The 15,926-nt window shown below is 49.7% G+C and overlaps 1 protein-coding gene and 2 non-coding genes across 3 annotated transcripts in view; 1 reads left to right on the top strand and 2 right to left on the bottom strand.

The window, feature by feature from the left end:
* Positions 1-14,371, bottom strand: part of PIK3C2B (phosphatidylinositol-4-phosphate 3-kinase catalytic subunit type 2 beta) — a 78,925-nt gene extending 64,554 nt beyond the window's left edge. The window contains exons 1-2 of the mRNA XM_007065120.4: positions 14,264-14,371; positions 9,951-10,249 (exon numbers count right to left, since the gene is read on the bottom strand). The gene's annotated coding sequence lies outside the window, so the exon portion shown is untranslated. The remainder of the gene's footprint in view (positions 1-9,950; positions 10,250-14,263) is intronic.
* TRNAK-UUU lies at positions 14,300-14,372 on the top strand. Its single transcript has one exon. It is a non-coding gene; the product is annotated as a tRNA-Lys (tRNA).
* A 292-nt stretch (positions 14,373-14,664) lies between these two features.
* TRNAK-UUU lies at positions 14,665-14,737 on the bottom strand. The gene has a single exon. It is a non-coding gene; the product is annotated as a tRNA-Lys (tRNA).
* Positions 14,738-15,926: the final 1,189 nt, after the last annotated feature.

Here is a 15,926-nt window from a genome sequence, read left to right as displayed (position 1 = left end):
CACATTAAGGGTTAAACCAGCCCAAATGCGAACAGCCTGCTGTGTGCCCGCTCCGCTCCCAGCAGCTGAGCACCACCTGCTCCACTCTGGGGAGGGACAAGGGAAACCAAGCAGAAAATTGTGTAAAGATCTGTGGGAATTCACAGCAGAGTGAACTCTCTAGTGAGTCCCCACCCCCCTTGCTCAGCCCTGGAGCAGATGCAGCACATACAGTGGATGCAGGGACAGGCTCTGGTGTAGGGACTGGGAGATGATGCTCATGTCGGCTTATCTAGGAAGGGGGAGTCAATGCAAGCACATCTGCCTGGAGAGAGCTCCTGGATGCTTGCAGAGCAATGTGCAACGTGGGCTTTCCCCTCTCCCACAGCTGCTGTTCAGAGGCAGAAACGTTTGAAGCATCTGAGAAGGCATCAAACATCCAAGGTCAAGGAGGCAGAGCAGGCCCCGTAGGGAGGCCTGTGGGAGCCAGGGAGATGGAGGCTATGCCTATAAAGAGGGGACAATTCACACCCATTTATAACCAGACAGAGGGAGGAGCAAGCCTGAAAAAGGTGAAGGCCAGAGCCTTTTCCGTCAGGCTCCAGCTTCCAGCCATCCTACAACACCCGCCTGAACTGCATCCGCGCAGCCTCATTCCCAGCCAGCAGCTTGAAGCTGGCGGCATTCTGCCTTGACTACTGCATCTATAAGGGTCATTCCCAGGGCAGGCCTCTCGCAGGCAGTATGGCCCATAGAGCACCAGGCTGGGAGGCAGGAGAGCTACATTCTAGTCCCAGCTCTGCCACTTGCTCACTTTGTGACCTTGGGCAAGTCACTTCACCTCTCGGTACCTAACCTGTGACCTCGCGCATGTGTGTAGAGGGAATGCTTCCTTGGTCTTGCTCATCTATCTAGATTGTAAGCTGTTCAGAGCAGGGACTGCCTCTTACTGTGTGCATGTACAGCACCTTGCACAACGGGGCTCCAGTCTCTAGAGTCTCTTGTAACATGAATAACTGGAGAATGGCAAAGGAGCAGAGCAAGCAGGAACACAACGCCTCTCCACCAGCCAGAGATCCCTGACATGGGATAGAGACTCAGAGTCAGTGATGGGGCTGTAAGCCAAAGAGCAGCTCCAAACTCCCTCCAAGACGGAGGGCGTTTATATTCACAACCATCTGTACCCGAAGTGAAGGACCCAGCTAAACCTGCTGGGATTTGCTCCTTTAGCATAGGCAGCATTTCCCATACCTTCCTGCTCCGGATCTGATTCAGCATCTCTGGGGCTTGGGAATGCGAGATAACCTTAGGTTCACGTGGGACAGACACTAGTAGTCATATTATTTGTATTACAGGAGTGGCATAGCGCGTAAAGACCCCACCTGAGAACAGGGCCCCAGTGTGCTAGGCAGTGCACAAATGCATAGTAAGAAGCAGTCCCTGTCCCACAGCTTAGAATCAAAGTAGACACAGGCTGGGAGAAAAGAAGGGTAATTCTCCCCATTCTGCAAATGGGGAACTGAAGCAAAGGCTAACTGGCCAATGTCACACAGACAGAGCCAGGAAGTGACCACAGATTTCCTGAGACCTCGCCTGGTGCCTTAAGCGTAGATCAAGACGACGCCCTGTGGGAAAAGCCACAGGACAGGGACAGCACCTTGAGAGGGGGATCTGATTTGTACAGAGCAGCCTGCTACAGCCAGAGCAGCTAGGGTCACCAGACAACAAATGTGAAAAATTGGGACACGGCGTGGGGGATAATAGGAGCCTATATAAGAAAAAGACCCAAAAATCGGGATTGTCCCTATAAAATCGGGACATCTGATCACCCTAGGAGCAGCTCACAGACCTCCTGCTGGAATGTCCCCTCAAGCAAGGAAATAAACAAATAAATAGCAGGAGCTTTCAAGGAAGAGATGTATCCAGGCCCATAGTTTAACGTGAGTGTGGTTTAGCAGGGCAAGCACTCAATGCCCAGGTGGCCTTTGCTTACATACTCCCTGCATTTCATCTGCAACTGAGAGTGGGATGCATGTATTGGTAAGGTGACCAGATGTCCCGTTTTTAAAGGGATAGTCCCGTTTTTGGGGACTTTTTCTTATATAGACACCTATTACCCCCCACCCCTGGTCCTGTTTTTTCACAGTTGCTGTCTGGTCACCCTATGTATTGGTAACACATGGAAAAGTTGCACCTCTGGCTCAAAAAGAGGTGTACTGTGAGGGTGGGGTGGGAGGGAGAGAGACAGAGGGAGTCGGGGAGGGGGGCAGGAAGGCAAGAGGAAATGAAGGCCTGATCCAAAACCCATGGAAGGCAAAAGAAAAATTTCCATTGATGGGCTTTGGGTCAGGCCCTGAATGGGGAGAGCAAAGAGAGGGAGTCTAAGGAACATCCAGTGTAAGGACTGATTTGAACTACACGAAGGGGGCCCTGGACAATAACAACAGCATCTGGAGGACTTGGGGGTGGAGCTGGTCAAAAATTCTCCATCCAAATACTGAACAGAAAACGGCTTTTGCAACAAAAGGGAGAATTTCGCCCTAAAAATTGTCCATTCTTGGGTTTTCACTGACATTTTTCAAGTCTTTCAGTTTTTTTAAAAAACAAAAACCCAAATATAGAAACATTTCCGCTTCTGGCAACCAAAATTTTAAACAAAGAATACAAATCAGTTTTCAAGGAAAACACCAAAATGTGAGAGAAAAATGTCAGTGGAGAGGAAAGAATTTTCCTTTCGGTCCAGATTTTTGGCAGCAAAAAAGAAATTCCGAGCAGCTCTCCTCCCAACAAATTGTACACTCCTGACCACCCCTCGGGGCCAGCTACACCCCAGAACATCTCAGTGGTAAGCCCCTGTTCAAAACTGGGTCAGAGATGGGCCTGCCTGCAGCTGGTTGTTGCCAACGGGCTTCGCTACACAGAGCTATTTCTCTGAGATGAGCACCGTTACCCTGAAAACGCATAGGGTGGCTGTTGGTACGTACAATAGAACTTAGATTTTGCAAACCCCAATGACCAGTTGTACAAACCGTTTTTCCCCAGTTGGTGTGTGGGGCCCATGTTACTGGACAGTGCTCTGGCTTCAATTATTCTGACTGTGTCCACTGATCAATGAATGCATGATTGTAGGGCCCTGCCCAGCACAATCCCTCTCCAACAGTGAAACTAACAGGATCTGCAACAGGGCCACCTGCCTCATGTCAGTTTCTATCAGAGCTATTTAAACAGCACTGATCACTGCAGCTACCTAGGTGCTAATTGCCAGTGTAGCAACATCTCTCTGTGGACTGCAGGTAACCTTCTGAATCGATGAATTACGACAACATTTCAGAGGCTCACGTGAGTGTGGAATAGATCCAGCCTTAGCAGCCATCCCCTGACCCACCCGTGTCCCTGACACCTTTTCCCTCTGCCCTACATACTCTGGCCTACTTTTCAAAAGTGACCAGGGATTTTCAGGGCCCCACTTGTGACACCTTATAACAGACCTGATTTGCAGAGGGCAGGTGCTCAGCACCTTGAAAATCAGGCTCCTTTAAATGGTCTCAGGTGGAGCACCCAAAATCACTGGCTGCCCTTTGGAAATCTTGGCCCATGGCTTTAGACTCCCTGCCATGAGCCGGAGGCCTTTGTGTGCTATCCGGCAAGGTGTAGAGCTCACTCTGAAGCCACGAGGCATTGTGGGTGCTGACATCGAGCAGGATCAGACCTTTCCGTTGGGAACTGTGCTATGCTAAAGCCATCCAGATATGCTCCTGCATTGCGCTATATATGCACACTGACGGGAAGGTGCCCGGTGAATAGAGAGCAGTTTGCTTCCAATCTGGAGCATTATGTGTTTCTTCCTCTTTAAGGCACAATGTTTCCTATTAATAGCGGTGCTGAGTCCAATTCAGTCCAAGGCCCTCTGGATCAGGCAGGCAGGATGTGGAGCTGCTGATGACACAGGCTCTTCCATCATTTCTCTACGCATTTCCACCCTCGGGAGGAAATCCTGCTGCGGGAAGGTGGGTAGCTGGTGAGGACAGGACGGGAAACCCCTGAGCGATGGATAGACAGAGATGGGAGGCTTCCAGCACATCTGGATTGAACTCTGCATCGCCCAGTGGCCTTGCAACTGAGCAGCTCCCTGTGATCAAAGCCAAACAAGCCTGAAAGCAGAGTGAGGGGGAATTGTGACTAGGCAGGTGGAGCAGGGTTTATATTTATATATAGCCCCATGTTCGGCCCAAGTCTCCCACCTCCTGCTGTGGTGAGGTTCCATCACATGGTTTAGGTCAGTCTACTCAGGGGAGACCCTACTAAGTTCTAACTACGAGGTCTCTCAATTTTGTAGCACAGATGGGGGCTTATGCCACCTACCACTGTAACTAATAGAAGATACAACTTCCGGGCCCCATCGCTGGAAGGCTTTCAGTCAAGACAAGACGCCTTTCTCAAAAAACATGCTCTAGCTCAATCACAAGGTATGGGCTGGATGTGGGAGTCACGGCAGGAGGTTCTCTGGTCTGGGTTATGCGGGAAGTCAGACTAGATTATCAGAAAGATCCCTTCTGGCCTTCAAACCTATAACTCTAGACAGAGGGCCATCTCACCTACTGTTCGGTGGGCTGGGGGGCTTCCTGGGAATGTTGGATGTTCTGCCCACCCACTCAGCCCCGGTAAGGTCAGTTCTGCGCTGCACAGGTGCAGAATGCTGCACAGACAGGTGCAAGGTGCAACGTGCTGAGCAGGATGGGAAGCACGGGGGAACCTAATCTTGCATTAGGGAGATGCTGCTGCATAGCGATCAGGTTACTGCAGCCTAGGAGAGAGTGCCGAGGAGGGGACCATTTGCCAAGCCCCTCATTAGTACGATGGGGATCAGGCGAAGCCCATTTCCCTCTGCACCTCCCTTCCCCCCAGTTTGACTCTGCACCCTTGCAAGGAAGGGAGCAAGTGCAAAAGAGGAGCCGTGACTTGCTAGGTCTAGAGCTTCACCTTAACTTACATAGCCTCCATTTACACTGGGGTACATCAGCCCCAGGAGCCTGGTGGCACATCGTGCAAACGTGACAGGTCAAGACCTCAAAGGTGTCCAATCCGTCACAGGGCCGGCCTGGCTAGAATCAGCAGAAACGGGGCCTTCTCCCCCTTTCCACGTTTTCTATACATTGATGGTCTCTCATCTCTGTCCTCAAGTGCGCTGGTGCTGCAATGACACTTGGTGTCTGAAAGCCCACGATAAGTCGGAACCTTCTGCAACGCACCCATTTCCATTTCCTGTGCAAGGGTTTCAGTTTGGTTTGTAGCTCCACGGCATATGTCAATTCATACAGCTGGGGAAGGCCCCTTCCCCCGATCGTGGCCTCAGGCAAAGGGCACATCCAGGGGGCAGAGGTGCAAAAGAGCTCTGGGCCAGATTCTCAAGTGATCAGCACTCAAAATCAGGTCGGGATTTTCAAGACAGCTCAGCTGCGATTGTGATGTGTATGGACAGATTGTCAGAGGAGCTCAGCACGCTGGCTGCTGGGTTCTGATACATCAATAGTCACCCTTACCCCCAATTACTCTGAATAAATCAGACCTACGTGTGGCTATCTGCACACATACACGTACCCCAATGGTATTTCCACTCTCTGCAGCCCTCAGCAGTCTTGTATCCCTTCTCAGAGCCCCTCTGGATTTTGATAGAGCCGAGTCCTTGAATGTTCAGGAGGTGCTTACGACAGAAAGGCTTTTTGCCGTTGAACTGTAAACAGCTCCCAAGCAGCTGCATTAGCTATCTGGGCTACACCCGCCTCCAGAAGCATGTTTACACAGCTGAGCCAGCACCACACGGTAACAGGTGCCGGTTAAGAACAGGCATCCAGGAAGAGCCAGAAGAGCTCACCTGACACAAGCAGCAGCTGCAAACTGGGTGCACCTTGCAGGCCTGTTCCCTCCCCTACAAGGGGTTTGAAACCTTGGCAGCTCTGAGCACGACAGGACTGACTCATGCCTGGACTCTGGTGCACTTGCAGTTACTGACTCTGCCAGTACCAGGCCCGGGGGACAGCGTTTACTGTCTGCTGCTGGGAATGAGGCTACTCAGACTCGGTGCTGTAGGATGGATGGAACCTGCAGCCCACAAGGTGAAGGCTGGTGCTTTATGCTTCTCAGGCCTGCTCCTCCCTCTCCCCGAGCACAAATGAGAGTGAATTCTCTCCTCTTTATAAACATAACCTCTATCTCCCTGTCTCCCCACTGGAGCTCGCTGTGCCTCCTTGCTTTTGGATATCTGATCCTTTCCTACACACTTCTAGCAAGGACGATGTATCCTGTGAAGGGAGCTTGCATTGGAAGTCACTATCTGGTGGATCCTCCTGGATCACCCCTGTAAGGTGAATCTACAGCTGCAGACCTTATGCAGGTGGAGTTCTTTCTCCCCAAATAGAGCATCCCACATCCCTTGAAGAAAAAGGTACCTGCAAAATCTCACTCCACCCCCCAGTAACACAAGCCCATTGCCAATGAAATGATTGTTTTATCCTCTCTGCCTGGGTTATAGAGTCACCTCACAAAGCAGCCTGCGGCATCCCACGGAGGAACTTCCGCTGGGCAGCACTGAAAGTGATGTAGGAGTTGGCCAGTATTCCTTCCTTCCCTCTCTGCCCCCCCCCCCCCCGCCCCTCTCCAAGTTTCTGCAAATACCATCGCCCCTCTGCAGCCCTGGGGAAAGGCCTGTGCGGTTAGCACGGTGCCAGGGTAAGGGCCTGGGAAAGGGAATTTCGAAGCTGGGTGGCACAGCTAGACCCAGACAGAACTAGTCACGGCAAGAGTGTGAGAAAAATCAGCTGAAGCCAAGTTTAAACCACAGTTACAGAGACAGTCCCTTCAGCTGTTCTCCAATCTCCATTTCCTGCTTGTACAGCGCTAGTCAACCTCTCCCTGGCACATTCATTCTTGCAGCAGAAATCAGCTGGAGAATGCTCAACAATTAAACCATTCATGATTCTCTTGGGTTTGATGGTGGCTGCAGGGGCAAGGACCCTGCATGATCCCCACGTGCCTTCAGACATCCCAGGCCTAAGTCAGACCGAGCAACCTGGCCAAGGGCTGGACGCACATTGTTATGCATCAGCAATGCTGCGCCAAGTGCAGGCCAAACGGAGCTGCTAGAAACCAATCGGGGGGTTGTTCTCCTTTCATTTACACCAGTGACTCCATGGCTTTGATGCAGCTACACCCGATTGACCTCAAGGGTAAATGAGAGGAAAATCCGCCTTCCGATCTGTAAGTGGGACCATCTCCTAACACTTTCAGGCCCACTCGGTGTATAACAGTGAGGATTTTCATCTCAGTTTCAAACTGGTTACTCCTGATCAAGACTGGTGTAAGTGAGAGGAGAGCAGGCCTAGAGGGACTCTGTATTATGTGTGCACACACAGGGCCAGATGCACTGATGCTGACATAGGTAAATTACAGGGGGCTTCATCCCAAAGGAGGGCAGGACCCTACTACCCCCAGCCTCTGGGCTTCTGCCAGGGAGAGCCTTAGCTCACAGCTAGTGCCCGATAGAACCCTGCCTATCCCACCAGGGGAGGCTGCTGAGATGGTACATTGCATTAGCATACTCCATGCTCCCCGTAAGGAGGGTGAGGCTGCCTGGCTACCTACTGTTACAGCCCCCACCCCTACCCCTACCCCTACCTGCTGCCCCAGGAACTCTGCACAACACCCTGGGAGTATCTGGCCCACTACATGTATGGAGCTGATGGGAGCACACCTTACAGTGACACACACACACACACACAAATGTATCCATTACCGGCATTCAGATTATACACACAAACTTGATCTATTTATCTATAAACATATGACGGGGCGGGGGGGGGGGGGGCTGTTCTACTGGCTGCCCACAGAAGTAAAAGGCCAAAGGCAGATGCTTTTAGGACCCAGAAGCTCTGCTGATGCTCTGCCTGATCCCACTTTGCCTTTTGTTTAACATTATCCACTCACAGTAAGGTGGCTAATGAGTGTTCATCTGCCCTGTTACATTGGTGGGGCTAGAAAGCCTGGTTTGCCAATCACATTTTTTCTCTCTCGAATAGCTATGCTGCGGTTGACATTAAAAAGCAAGGTTGTATTTATCGGATCACACTGCTATCAGCTTGCTATAGCATAGCCCCTGCAAACAGTTAAGCGCATGCTTACCTTTCTGCACATGAATAGCCCCATTAAAACCCGGTGCTTACCATTAAGCATATACATAAGAATTTGCAAGAGCAGGGCCTAGGATATCCCTTTCCAAAAGCAGGAAAACATCACAGTTTACTGTGACATGATCAATACCATGACAAGCGCCTTCTTTTTAAAAATGCAATATCTAACACACACACATTCCTTCCCCATGCTAAGAACAGGAGCCCTGTCGAGCAGCACAAGGAATCTGATCTCTGCCCCTTGTGAGTTAGGAGAAACACATATATACACCCTGCTCCAACCCAGCAGAAATCTGGAGCAGCAGGGGGAGATTGACATCATGGAATAGAACAGAAAATCTAGAGCTTGATCTCTCTACCACTAAGACTTTGCTGACAGGCAACTTTATAATTTGATGCAGATTGCTGTATTGTCTGGCTAATAAAAATAATGCAACTTTTTCAGGCTGACTGTACACTTAATGGTCAAGTTCCAACATTTTGTTTTCATTCGATTTGATTATTTAGTGCACTATCCAGCTCTCCCAAAATCCTGTTTTATTTTGCTATTATTTTTAGGGTTTACAGTTCGGGGGGGGGAGGCTGGGCTTGATTTTTTTGGACTGCGCACAGGAAATGAATCACAATAACTCTGTATATGATCCAATTTAGCACCAAAACTTTCTCTTAATAGGGCAGGTACGATTTCTTTTACGAGGAAAAAAGCAAGAGTGTCTCTTTCATTATGGATTTTGCTATGCTGATTATCATTTTAACCAGGCTTACAGTAGGATCCATATACATTACAGATAAAGCAGTCTATACATACAGTGCATAAATAAGTTCCTTATGTCTCCCTTAAATGTAATATACAAACAGTCTTGTCACGCAACAGGGGACCAGAATGAAAATAAACACAGAAACGAGTGTTGTTAACCAATGGGAGACTTCAAGAAGGAGTGGAACTCTACAAGTTCCCTACTGGGGGCCGAATTCCCCTGGTGTTTGCACGTCACCTTTTAAAAAATATAATCACATACAGGAACAGATCCCAAATCCTAAACGTCTTTCAAGGCCGCCATGCACTTTCCCACTCCTTGGAGGCTTGTTTTATTGCTTGCAAATACGAAAAAGAAAAATCTTAACAAAGGGGGAAACATTTTCTCAATCCTGCCAACTGGAAAAGTCATAGCAGAGAGGAAGACACCAGGATCCGCTCTGCTTTGTTGTGAAATGTATTTATTTTTTGTGGCCCGGTCTCCCTTCTTTCTGCTGGGAGCAAAAAGAGCCTTGGAAGGAGGCTGGAAAGCAAAACAAATGTCTCCAAGGAGATCCTGGCCATTTAGTCACATGTTAAATCCACTGAAAGACCCGCTCCCCGCTACTCCAAAAGGGGAGGGGTGGGGGGGAGATTAAAATAAAAACCGGTATCACTTATTTGAAATAACCATCTCAGAACGCCCTGCAGCTAGGAAAGGAGGTTAAAATAAACCAGGGATTTGCCTTCCACCCCCACAAACATTCCCCTGCAGTTGGGATCAGTCAACAGCCCCCCTCCTCCAGCAACCTGCTACCGACTTCTGGCTTTTGCTGCTACATTATATCCAGGGCTGGGACTGCAGTGGAAGAACCTTTTCCTTCTCCCTGTATTGTTGCACCTTCAATGTTTCCATTTTTTCAAACGGGAAATTCCTTCCCCATGTTAATCCCAGGCTCTGCCTAATCAATGTCAAACAGCTCCGAGTCAATTTCACGTCCCCCCTCCTGCCCAGTTCCACCCCCGAGAGCAGCCGCTGGTCAGTTTCTTACCTGATGTTTGCACTGCGATTTCCTGGGCTGTGAAAATACTGCACGTGTGTTATTTTGTGTGCTCCCTCTTACTCTTCCTCCCTGTGGGTCTTTCACACACACACACACACACCCCTCTTCCTCCTGTGGATGGTTCTTCCAAAAATCCTCAGTGTGATCTTGTCCAGAATAGATGCTTGTGCATCTGTGGGACAGATAAAATCAAAGGAGTAAATGCAGAAAAGCGTCCCTCCTCGGATGGTAGATGGCAGGAAGGGGTGAAGCCATCAGACTGCAAAATCCCCACAGAGCAAAGCGAACTAGGCACAGAAAGAGAGAGAGAAAGCGATGCAGCCAGGGGAAGACAATAGAGAAGAGGAGAAGAAAAGGGATGTGCCATCTCCTGGAGACCTCAAGCATTGCACCCCTGAAAACTTGCTTTGAAAGAGCCAGCCACAAGCACACTGATTGCTCTCTGAAGCAACCAAAGGCAAATCAGGTCCCTAAACCCAGTGCCTCCCTTCCTCTCTTTCCCACCCCCTTCTCCATGGGTAAAGGGGGTCTTAGATTCGTCAGCCCCAGAGTTAAAAAATCATGAATTTGGTCTCAAAAAATTATGAGATTAGTTTGCAAATCTTTTTTCTTTTTTTTAAGTTTTGGGTTCATTTTATTTGTTTCTGAGCCCTCAGAGTGCACTTGGGTCATATCCATTAAACTTATTTTTTTTTTAAATAAAAGCTGAGATTCTCACCTATACACATGAATCCAGGAACTAGGGCTTTAAGAAAAACACCAAATATTGTGAGACTCATGACAAAATAGTGAGAGTTGGCAACGCTGTGGAGTGTACTTTATATTGGATTCTGTACAGGTTCTTATATTGCCCACATCACGGTAGTATCTGAGCACCTTCCATTATGTGACATGACTAAAAGCTCTCAGTTTGTTCTGTATTTCAGCAGTAACCATGCACAGGATCCTGCCTTGTGACACAAATCTGTGCTTTTAGTGGGGTGCATGATTTTGCAGCATGAATAACACATTGTGGGTTGCTGTCTCTCAGGAACAAACTATGTCCCTATATTTAACATGCACTTGTCCTTTTTTTTCACTGACACACAGGTGACCATCCCAGAGGTACGATGGAAGTTCTGTCTTTTCCCCTGACGCTTGGAGAATTACAACATTTTTAGAGTCCAAACTACCATGCTAATTTTCAAAGTGCTCCCCACTGATGAGGTGTTAGAGACTACAATAAATATCTGTAATTTCATATAATAAAAGTATTGTCCAGTTCTAACTGAATGGTACCCACGGGGCAAAACTGCCAACCTCAGTCTCAGCAGCAAGGCCAAGAACATGGAGACCCAACTTTGCCATTCAGAGCTAGAGAGGGTCCCCAGGTTTGGGGAGCCTAGAAGCACATGACAGAGAAGCGTGGAGGACACCTGCCTTGAAGCTGCTTGTGCCGGACATGCTGTGTGTATTACTAAGAGATGGGCCTTACTCCAGGGCTGTCAATCTGGGACCTTTCACCAGAAATTAATTTTAAAAATATATATTTCAAACATCAGGAATTAAACTCACCCTATGAGATCATAACAAATTGGACATTTATTCCACTGAGCTCACCACCAGGCCAGCTGAGGTTACTGTCACAAGCCCCTTTGATTTATGGGCTGGTTGGGGTCAGCACATCACCATCTGGTTATTCCAAGCGCCTTGCTCCTCCTCCAGTCTCCCAAGACACCTTCCCACACTCAGCTCATCATCTGTGCTGCCTCTGTACCGCCGCGTGTTTGATTTTGTCCCCCCCTCCCGAGTTGCAATGGCCTGATTTTCAAAGGCACCGGCAGCTCTCATTGACTGCAGTGGAGTTTGTGGTGGCTCAGTACTTTTAAAACTTGGGCCACTCTCCTAGTTAGACTATAAAATTGTTGGAATCTTGGCTCAGATTTTCAAAAATGCTCAGCACCCAAAAGTGGGACCAGATTCTCCAAAGACCACAGCTCCCAGTTGGGCATCTAAATGGGAAGATTCTGAAAAGGGCACAGTACCCTGAGTTGTTGTTCTGAGTGGGAGCTGCTGAGCCCTTTTGGAAATCTGTTCACTAGATTTAGATTCCTAACTGGGAGCTGAGCACTTTTGCAAATCTGTCGCCTTGTCTTTTTAAGCACTTGGTCAAACAGCATGTTAACCCTACAGCACTCTGGGGATTAACAATAATGATGGATTCTTCACATAGGAAAGAATCTTTCATGAACTAACCAGTCCTGCAGCAGAGTCTTCCCTCACAAAGGCCATTTACAGACAGTTCTAAAAGGTGTGGGAGAAAACCAAATCATAGAAGCCCATAGTGAATGTCATAATTTTATACCCCGGACCTTGCACCCAGTGTTAAGGTTTGCACATCAGGTCGTTGCCTTAGTGACTTTTTCAATAAAAGGTGTTTACTTCCATGCAGTTAATAATCCAAAAAATTTGCTGGTAAAATCTGCCCCCCAATGGAGAAAGATAACAATTGCATTGGAGGAAAGAAATGCAAATGTTGGAAGAGTAGCACTTACTCGGTGCTTGACTTTAGCCCTCCCACTACACCACACTGAAGCTGATTAGTTATAGCATGGTGCTGTTAAAGCTCCCTAGGTCAGTATTCTTATTGCTGAGGCCAGAGATGCTAGAGACATCAGACCCATTAGAAATGGTCTAGTTACTCATCCTTTCCCCAGGGTGGGATGGTTTTCTGCAGTTTATTTCCTAGCACTTTATCCAGAATAATTTGAAATATCCCAAATGATATGGCTTCCACTCCTACCCTTGGGGAAATGATGCCTCTGTGTAACAGATCTCCTCTTTCACATATTCAGTCTAATTTTTCCTTTGCTTGATTCCATTCCTTCTGCCAGGCTCCCTGTGATAGCCCTATTTGGCCTGGAGGAGGCCAGCCAAAAACAAAGGAGAATTATTCCAGCTAATGTTCCTGTCATCCACACACCATGTCCCCTTTTGTTAATTTCCTGATGCACAGCTCACCACCCACCCCAGTCCTGGATTCCTGATCCTGGGAGTTTTGGAGAGTAAAAGTGCTGTATACATATAAAGCATCAGTATAACTACAATGATACTAAACGTCCATGACTCACTTGATTGGATTCCAGGCAAAGGCACCTCACTGTGTTCCCTTGCACCTCACAATAACCCTGTCTCCTAATCTGAGCCCTCCAAACCCAATGGCATTCCAGCTGGCCAGCTCTCCCCTGCCTTTACTGATGCTTCATATTTAATCACACGAAAAATAAACTCCCCTTCCCTAGCTGCCAGGCCCCATCCTTTCTCCTTAAATAGAACCAATTGCTGGATTAAGAGGCAGATCTGTATAATCATCAGCTGTATATTGGTGCTTTACAATTATATAGCACTTCTCATCCCCAAGGCTCCCAGGGTCAGGCACCAAGGACTGGGGTGGGTGGGGAGCAGTGCATCAGGGCATTAACAAAAGGGGACAGGTTATACAGATGACAAGAATGGCCAGCTATAAAAGTTAAAGCAGACAAAGACTTCTGGGAGAGATTAAAAAACCTCACGTTTCAGGGTTTAAACCAATCTTCATAAGGGATTAGGGAGATCTTTTCCTGGGATTATCCTGCATCTGCCACTGCAGGGTTTCTTACACCTTCTTCTAAAGCAGTTGGTGCTGGCCACTGTTGGAGATGGGATACTGGACTAGACAGCCCCTGGACTGAGCTGAGATGGTCATTCCTAGGTGCAAAAAGAAAAGGAGGACTTGTGGCACATTAGAGACTAACCAATTTATTTGAGCATAAGCTTTCGTGAGCTACAGCTCACTTCATCGGATGCATTCCGATGAACTAACCATGCATCCGATGCAGTGAGCTGTAGCTCACGAAAGCTTACGCTCCAATAAATTTGTTAGTCTCTAAGGTGCCACAAATCCTCCTTTTCTTTTTGCGAATACGGACTAACAGGGCTGTGAAGCTGAAATCTGATTCCTAGGTGCCTAGACCCACTTATTTTCAATGGTCATGAAAATGCAGAAGAGGCTAGAATTGCCATACTAATATTAATTCATTGTGAGCACCAATTTTCACAGTCCCTGCACTGTGCAACTTTAGATCCCCATCCTGCCAGGCCCAGCCAGAGTCTTACTTCTTTCCAATGGGGGGCAAACCGGGTGGGTGCAAGGATCCCGCCAAACAAGGCATTGCAGGCTCAGGGCCCCCAGCCCTCTCCCGGACCAGCCTAGCCATTAAGCAGTGCCTGGGGTGGAATCCCTGGACAGGCTGAAGCCAAGGGGAGCTGCGTTTGCCAAGTACCATGTATACAGCAGAAAAAGGCTTGTATACAAGAGCGCCCGGATAGCTCAGTCGGCAGAGCATCAGACTTTTAATCTGAGGGTCCAGGGTTCAAGTCCCTGTTCGGGCGCAGAAGCTTTTTCAGGAGGGGAGGCCGTGGACGCTGCTTCGGAGGGCGAGGGGGGGGCGGACTCCAAGTGCTGAGTTTTTAAAAGCCCCCCCAAGTCTTTTTACCGAGCGCGCGCCTGTGTCACCTCCCTGCACGAGCCCCGCGCTGCTCCCCCCGCGGGGAGTGGAGCCGGGCCGGGGGGGGCTTTGCAGCGGCTGCTGCGGGGGGAACAACCTAGGCGAAGGCGGAACAGGGGGAAAAGAGACTGAACAATAAAGGAAGAATTAAAAAAAAAAAAAGAGTTGGGAGGATTCGCCCGAACAGGGACTTGAACCCTGGACCCTCAGATTAAAAGTCTGATGCTCTGCCGACTGAGCTATCCGGGCTCCTTAGAAGAAGTGGCCACTGGGAGAACCAAAAGCGCTGAGCTGCAGGCGGGGCTGAGCCCGGAAGCGGCGGCTCCTCTCGCTGTGCACAGCCCCTGGCAGGGGCTGGTCCGGCTCTGCGCCAGGGGAGGGAGAAAACGGGGCGTGAGCAGCCGCTGTGCAAAGGGGTGAGGGGCAGAACTCCCCCTGGCAGAGCCTGTGCGGGAGGGCGTGCCCTTGGTCCCGGAGGGGCCCCGCTGCATCACGGAAAATGCCTTTGCGAGCTTCCAGCGCGTCGGCGGTGCTGCACGCGGACTGTGAGCCCCTAGGCATCTCCGTGTGTCGGGTGTATGGTCAGGGCAGATTTGTCATCGTCGTAACAGATTTTAGGGGTTTTGTGCAGAGAGGACAAGTTTGGTGTCCACAGGGGGTGTGGTGGCACATTTTGGGACATTACTTTGCACAGTGGCCGTGTGGGGCACAGATCACACACTGCTCGTGCATTGCATTGCCCAGTGACTGTGTGGGGCACAGATCACACCCTTGGGGTGCCTTGCATTGCCCAGTGACCGTGTGGGGCACAGATCACACACTGCTATTGCATTGCACAGTGGCTGTGTGGGGCACAGATCACATCCTGGGGGTGCCTTGCATTGCCCAGTGACCGTGTGGGGGGCACAGATCACACACTGGGGGTGCCTTGCATTGCCCAGTGACCGTCTGCGGGTGCCTTGCATTGCCCAGTGACAATGTGGGGCACAGATCACACCCTGGGGGTTCCTTGCATTGCCCAGTGACCGTGTGGGGCACAGATCACACCCTTGGGGTGCCTTGCATTGCCCAGTGACCGTGTGGGGCACAGATCACACCCTTGGGGTGCCTTGCATTGCCCAGTGACTGTGTGGGGCACAGATCACACCCTTGGGGTGCCTTGCATTGCCCAGTGACCGTGTGGGGCACAGATCACACACTGCTATTGCATTGCACAGTGGCTGTGTGGGGCACAGATCACATCCTGGGGGTGCCTTGCATTGCCCAGTGACCGTGTGGGGGCACAGATCACACCCTTGGGGTGCCTTGCATTGCCCAGTGACCGTGTGGGGCACAGATCACACCCTTGGGGTGCCTTGCATTGCCCATTGACCGTGTGGGGCACAGATCACACACTGCTGGTGCATTGCATTGCACAGTGGCTGTGTGGAGCACAGAT

Source organism: Chelonia mydas, chromosome 21 (genome assembly GCF_015237465.2).
Source record: "Chelonia mydas isolate rCheMyd1 chromosome 21, rCheMyd1.pri.v2, whole genome shotgun sequence".
Taxonomy (NCBI): Eukaryota; Metazoa; Chordata; order Testudines; family Cheloniidae; genus Chelonia; species Chelonia mydas.
This window is presented reverse-complemented; position numbering and strand designations above follow the sequence as displayed.